Source organism: Ips typographus, linkage group LG15 (genome assembly GCF_016097725.1).
Source record: "Ips typographus isolate SLU linkage group LG15, UJ_Ityp_2.0, whole genome shotgun sequence".
Classification (NCBI taxonomy): domain Eukaryota; kingdom Metazoa; phylum Arthropoda; class Insecta; order Coleoptera; family Curculionidae; genus Ips; species Ips typographus.
This window is the reverse complement of record NC_138436.1, coordinates 4,509,844-4,517,516: the sequence shown is the minus strand read 5'-3', so window position 1 is coordinate 4,517,516 and position 7,673 is coordinate 4,509,844. Positions and strand designations below refer to the sequence as shown.

The 7,673-nt window shown below is 36.2% G+C and overlaps 1 long non-coding RNA gene across 1 annotated transcript; it reads right to left on the bottom strand.

Moving 5' to 3' along the window:
* Positions 1–1,365: 1,365 nt before the first annotated feature.
* On the bottom strand, positions 1,366–4,709 carry LOC145738309 (uncharacterized). Its single transcript, XR_014180701.1, has 2 exons — positions 4,336–4,709; positions 1,366–2,517 (listed from the first exon to the last, which is right to left on the bottom strand). It is a non-coding gene; the product is annotated as an uncharacterized LOC145738309 (long non-coding RNA).
* Positions 4,710–7,673: the final 2,964 nt, after the last annotated feature.

Below are 7,673 nucleotides of genomic sequence, written 5' to 3'. Positions count from 1 at the left end.
TCCAAGAGAAACATCATCATTTTAGGAACTTCATTTTTTGCCAAATTTCAATTTTTTATAATGTTAAGTGCAAGTTTATAGTTACTTATTTTGGAAGTGACAAACCATTTTTTATTCATTCATATTTATTCGAGTGAATAAACCTGTTTAAGTCACGTGTCTTACAGTATTTTATTAAATTTCGACTTCTTATATTAAAAAAAAAAAACTAAAATTACAGTTCTATTAAATTTGCACCGCGCCCCGTAGATGTAACATTGATGTTTGTTTGTTTACATCTGTAAATAGGCGGATGTCATTCAGAGTGATTTAATAGTTATTTATACAGCAAGTGACTTAAACCATTTTTTATTCACGAAAAGAACAACTAGGTCCACAAGCGTAGCGAGTGGCCTTATCTCTTCGAGTGAATAAACCGGTTTAAGTCAAGTCACGTGTACACCTTTGTGACTAAGTATGTTCAGGCCAATTGCGTGTGACAAGTACTACCAAGTAATCTTCATAAAACGTCTCATTAACTCAAAGCTAACTAAGGTAAAATCTCTAAAAGCTCTAATGACCGTCCGAATTATCGTGTTTGACAAGTACTGTCAAATAATGACATTTTATGAAACGGCCCATTAACTCAAAGCCAATAACTAAAGTAAAAATAGTTTTTATTGAATTATTTTGTTATTTATGAAGCAAATCATAAGTTATTATACATCACTAAAATCAGAATAAAATGGCGCCCATAAGAAAAAAGAAAGTTGATGATGGCTGCCAAAAAACAAAACGTCGTGTGGCAAATTTGAATCCATCATCGAATAGCTGAGAAAAAGTGGCAATGAAAAGGTGCTTTTAGTTTTGGAATATCTCTTCAAATAAGATTAGAAATAAATAAAAACAAAAAATCAAATTTTCAGTTTTTTTCGGATATCTTCGGAAGTACTCGAAAAATCGAAATTTTTAAAACTGCATTTGGTTGAGCTTTACATTGCGCAACTTTGGCCCAATTTAAACTTTCTCGTAAATCCTATAGTTTCCGAGATCCCAATGGTGAGGGTCGAATTTGAATTACCCTGTATAGGATATTTTTCAATAAGTTGTATATTTTGCGAAATAATTCAGGATTGCCGGACTTTTTACACACAGTGTATATATATGTAATACCATCTTTATTTCATTACGAAATGGGCTATCGACCGGAATGGTCTTTCTGCCCTTGTTTGTGTACATTTGTTATTTGAGGCTTACTTTAAGTTGGTATAATTAAATGTTCAAATGACTTACTTTAAGGAAATTTGAACTATATTATATGAGTATTGCCGTTCGAAGAATTACAATGACTACTTGTAGATGTCTAGAGAAAAGACGATCTAGACATTATGAATCATACAAAAATCTTTATTTTTCGTATTATGAAGAAAAGTAACTTAAACTAACAAACTTATAAAGACTTAACAAACATTTGAAGTCTACGTATAAGCACATAACATAATAAATACATAATTCTACTTAAGTTCAGAACTAGAGCTTAAGACACCTTTTGCAAAAACCGTAGGGTCGTTGCATAAAGGACGGTTATAAAAAAGATCAAACATATCAGAACCCGAAGTCCAACCTGCGGTTTGTTTAATTAAATCAACTGAGACCCCTGCCCTATGGGCAGCGGAAGTAGCGGCATGACGAATACTGTAACTTGAAAAAATGTCAGTATCGATGCCACTAGCCGATAATATTATCTTTATCCATTTACTAATTCTCTGGCTTGAAGCTGGATGTATTGGTTTTTTAATTGTTAAAATGATTAAATCTGTATTAGGTGAGCACCGGGCGTCTTTCGTACAATTTTCATAAAAGTCAATAACTGAAGCCAAACAGAGATCCGGATGATCTTGAAAATATGGTATGACTAAAAGTGGTTGAAAATTCTTTGGAGAAGAAGTCTTTATCTGATTAGTAATTCGTATCTCCAATCTATCTGGAAAACGATTTATATTCTGGATTCGAATACTAGCTATGGTTTGTATTCTATGACCCGTAATTAATGCTAATAAAGTAACCAGTTTCATAGTTAATTGTGTCTTAGTAATGTCCGATAATGGGTGAAACTTCGACAAATACGACAAAACTGGTTGTGGATCCCAAATTGTCTGATATCTAGGTCTAGATGGCATTTGTTTGTATACCCCTTAAAAAACGTTTTAATATTATTTTATCAGAATCTCCTATGGCAAAAATTAATGCAATAGCCGAATACAGTGAATTTAAGGTAGAATAAGAACTGCCGGTTTCAAACTGAACACTTAAAAAAGACATAACCGTTTCAAGAGTGTAACAAAAGGCGTTATGTTTTTCGTTTTTGCAAAAAACCCACCACTTGTTCAAATAAGTAGTGTATTGCCGTAAAGTGGAAGGGCTCAAGGAAGCTTTGATACCTTTGAGACCTATTTCGGGCACTCCTTGTTGAAGACAAGCTTTCCTAATGAAATTCCAGCCTCCAGGGAAAGTTTTTTCCACAGTGAATGAGGTTTCCTAGAAGGTGAAAACAGCAAATTTTTAGATGGAGTAAATATTATAGGTTCTCTCAGTAAAAGTCGTCTAAAAATTGAGTACCAAGGCTGAGCACTCCAACTTGGAACTACAAGAATTCACTCAATTTTTTCAGCTATAGTCTTTTGAATACATTTTGACAAAAGGTTAAATGGCGGAAAAGCATAAAAAAACTCGTTACACCAAGATGTCAAAAATGCATCTACTGAAAATGAATGCGGATCCGGTTTCCAGGAAATATATTTGGGACATTTAGTATTTAAATGTGTTGCAAACAAGTCGATAGTCGGTGTACCAAACATGTCACATATAGTACTAAAAGCTAGGTTATACAGCTCGTATTCTGAAACAAGTGAGGTTAAGCGCGATGCTCTATCCGCATGAACATTTTCTTTAGTATTGATGTATGAAGCTACTAAAAAAATTTTCCTTTCTTCACACCAAGCCCACATTTCTTTAGTGGTGTTATGTAAGCTTCTAAACCTGACGCTACCCATACGATTGGTACATGCAATAGCAGTCACGTTATCTAGTCTAAGGAGAATGGAACAGTTCCTTCGATCAGACGCAAATGACTTAATAGCATTAAAAGCTGCTAATATTTCAAGATAATTGATATGTTTAATAGCATCTTTAGGATGCCAGAAACCGTGTGTTACACTATTATTGCAAAAAGCTCCCCATCCAGTTAAAGAAGCATCACTGAAAATTTCTAAAGCAAAATGTACATCTTTGACAATTTTAATGCCCTCATTGCGAGTCAATGCCTCTTTCCACCAATGCATTTCTGATCGCATAATAGTAGAAACTCCTATAATAGAATGGTAGTTACGATTACTTAAACGTAATGACACATAAAGACTTCGTTCCAAATCTTTAATGTGAATCCAACCATATTCAATGACTGGACAAGCTGCAACAAGTTTGCCTATTAATTGAGATAAAAAATGAATAGTGCATTCATTTTTTATAGGAATCTTGATGATAAACTGCAAAATAACCTTTGTTTTAACTTCTGGCAATGAAGCCGTTAAAGTAGGGGACTTAAATACAAAGCCCAAAAAGGCGCAGATCTGACTAGGTATTAAACAGCTTTTAGTTTCGCTAATTAAAAAACCTAGAGATTCCAATAAAAACCTTGAAAAATGACAATCTCTGAGAGCCGTCTCTGCACTATTACTAATAATAAGGAGGTCGTCTAAATATGATACACAAATAATATTATGAGATCTTAGCTGTCCTAAACCAGGCTTCATAATTTTGGTAAACAAATATGGTGCTATGGATAAACCAAAAGGTAGACAGTTAAAATGATAATAGGATCTCTTAAAAACAAAAGCAAGATATTTTCTATACCGAGGATGGATAGGTACAAAGAAATATGCGTCCTTTAAATCTAGTTTAGTAAAAAAGCAGTTAGGATAAATTAGTTTGAAAACCATTCTATAATCCTCCAGTTTAAAATGAGGAGCATGTATACCTATTTAAAGGTTTAAGATTCAAAATGAAACGCCAAGAACCATCGGGTTTTGGTATTAAAAAATATGATGACAAAAACTGTCCCGGCTTGAAAACAGATTTAGAAATAGCCCCTTTGTTAATCAGTTCTGCAATACTTCTTTTTAAATGAACCAAATTTGTTGGATTGTTGGGTAATTTCATATAAGAACCCCTTTGAGTAGGTTTCTTAATAAAAGGAATCTTAAAACCGGAAATCCAAGACAAAACCCTTTGATCATTAGTAATCTCAGCCCATTGACTTAAATACTGATTTAATCGACCAGCATATGCTGGATTTACCTGTTCAGTCTGCTGTGACGATTCTAAAGGTCTTGGAATTAACGCCGATATGTTTTCCGTACCGACCGGCTCTCCTCCTCCTTCTTCATGCGAGATCGAGGTGGACCGCGCCTGAAGTTTAAAGAAGTTGACTTCCTTGATGTAGAAGGTTGTGCTTCTCGAAACTTTGAAGTTGAGGGGCGTGGTATAATTTTCTTCTTCTGGATAGTCGAACCCAACCGACGAGCCTCCTTTGAACTCTTCAACTGTTCCATAAAAGACTGGCCAAATAAATGCGAATCTACAGGGCAAGATTCGGAAATTTTCTTGACTTCAGAATCAAAGAAAGGCAAAATGGAGTGACGGCGATGTAACGATATGGCGTGAAATACGTCGGAAAATCTCTACGTATTTCTTCAGTCGAACCTTCTCTGGCTATATCATATTCTTTAGCAAATGGTACCGCCAAGGCGCTTATACCAGCCCTTCACATCACCACTCTTTTTCCCTGAAGAAGGACAAAATATTTGCCTCTGGAACTAGAAGGGGCTGACTGTCTGCCCACTAAGTTTATTAAAGGAAGGTCGGAATCCGACTCCGGTCCTGTATTATCCTCGGAAGACGCTGACGAATCACCTAGAAAACGTAAACAAACGTTTGACCACCTGCATCGAAATATTAGGCAGCGAAAAAAAAAACGGAGAGAACGAAAGAAAAACGGGAAGAACGGCCGACGAGTAGGAGTGGGACCATTTTCGCCTTTAGTAGCTGGGACACAAGATTTCTTGGTCCAAAACTAAAGGCAATAATTGGTATGTGGTTCATTTGAACCACTGAACCAAAATAATGGTACTTTTGTACCTATGCCAGTAATTCATATTGTCACGAATGGAAAATCCGTTAATTGAAAAGATGGACTGATTAACTTAAAAAACATAAGAGTATTCGAGGATTGCGAAATATTAAGCGCACGAGGCAAGGTCGCACCACGATGCACCGAGTGTGTCATGCACCGAGTGCACCATATCGGTGATAAGTCACCACCACCTGCTTTACAGAAATGTGGAAAACAAGCGACAATAACAAACTACGTCAGCCGATCATAAAAAACGCCGATTTTAGCAGTATAGGATAAGTGTGAACCGATCAACGGTAGTGCGACCAGCTGACCTGAGAAGTCGGAATGTCGACTCTCCTCGGGAAAAGATCAAGTTAAGTAGTCCGTTCTCCAAAGTTGTTCAAAACGCGAAAGTGACCAAGCCAGCCACCAGAAAAGCTAAGTCCTTAGCTTATGAGTCTGCGTAAGTACAATTGTAAAATTGTCAACTTTTAGTATGTTTACAACCGTATTGTGCACCCATTTGTGTATATCGTATTTAATAGATTTAAGTGTTTAATAGAAAAACTCAGTGTTTGATTCCATCCTTAAAACTGGGATTCCGGCGCGACGTTATCGTCGTGAGTCAGTTTAATTGGTGAACCCAAAAGGGCTCATAAATTAAACGTGACATTTGGTGGAGGTGCCGGTCTGTTTTGAGATGGATGAAAAACAATAGTTGAGTTTTTCGTTTTTATTTTTTGGGGTATGATACAGATTCAGGAGGATAATGTGTGGGCTATAAAAGAAATTTTAGGTATTATTTTCTTTTGGCTAGAGATAGTGACGTTGATTTATTTAGTGATTTTTTGGGGATTTCCTTTGCTATTTAAGCGTTCATTTGAGAAAATTTTAGTTTAATATGGGGGGTACATCTTCAAAAGAGGAGGAAATTATTATTTCTCAAGCGGGAAACAGCGGAGGTGTATCAAATAATTCAGGAAAAGACGCTTCATGGTCAGCTAAGGAAATTTTAATTATTATTTTTCTGTGCATGGGGGTATTAATGCTTGTGTATTTTAGTTTCAGAAAAATTATTAGTTTGATGAACAAGCAAATTCGTAAAGAAATTGCTAGGAATAATCAACTTGCTTAAAAGATTTAAATTTGAAAAAATAAATATAGCACATAAATGAATTTAAACGGTCATTTAAAAATTGTCCATGAGTGAGTCGAGTGACAAAGATCGAGTAAAAACTCGCAGTAGGGCTCAAAGTTTGTCGGAAAAAGAAAAATTCGTGTTACGTGAAGCTATCGCTAGGGGTCGAAACCCAGAGAAGGTGATAAAAGAGTTAAAAGATTTTAAACCCGAGCATCACAGTTCGACTGTGAGTTCTCCTGCTCCGACACAAACGGCAACTTCTTCACACAAACAAAAGCTTGACAAACCCAGTTCAGTTTGTTTGACAAGCAGTGAGGACGAAGAAAATACTCTTGACAATACTGTCGTGGGCGTTCAAGCTCAAACTTCCCAAGCCTCGGCTTCGACTTCTAAGCCCCAATCCACGGAAGTTTATTTCAAACCAAGAGCTTCGTTAAGTAGAACTCCGCCAAAACCACGTGAAACAGAGGATCCTTGGCAAGAAAGTCCCTTAGAAGTGGTAGTGCCACCAAAATCCCGCCCCTCAGAATTATTACAAAGTTCTAATAATCCTTGCCCACCCCCTGTGATTCGGGAAAGAAACCGTGCCATACGCCCTAACAACACTTTAGTAATGGCTAACATGACATTACAGGCAGCTTTGGTTGAGCCAAAAACTCCGGCTACCCCTAAGTTTACATGCCCATCTACATTTAACCCTTCTATTGACTCTCCCAGTATTTTTATAAATAAATACGAAAAAACAGCGATTGTGAATAGCTGGTCAGAAAATCACAAAATATCTTATTTGGCTAATTTTTTCGAAGGTCCAGCCCATACGTGGTTTAGTAATTATATTAGTGAGCCAGAGAATCAGATGAAAACATGGCTGAATATTAAATCAGATTTTTTGAAAGAGTTTTCAGGAGAACAGCCACTCCGAAAGTTAAAATTTAGATTAAACACCCGCAAACAGCAAGACGTCGAGGATATTAAAAAGTACTATTATGATCTATTGGCAATCGCAAACGAGATTGACCCAGAAATGCCTTTTGACGCGTTTAGGGATCATTTTGAAAATGGTTTACATCCATCTTACTATGAGATGTATTATTTGCTTAGTTCTAGCAATAGAAATTTTGACGATTTAAAGCAATTGGTCATTAAAATAAGCGATATAAAAGAAAGGACATTGGTAAACCAAATGACACAAAGTACAGCTTTATTGTCAGTATCTGCGGCAGTGAACAGTAACAGTGGTAATAACCCAACAAACCGGCAAAGGAATGACACCAGGCCACGGACATTTTTTAATAGGAATTTTTCAAATACGGTTCACAATCAGACACGAAATACCAAGGGTGAATAATTTTAGACCAAATCAAAATAGTCCGAGAAACA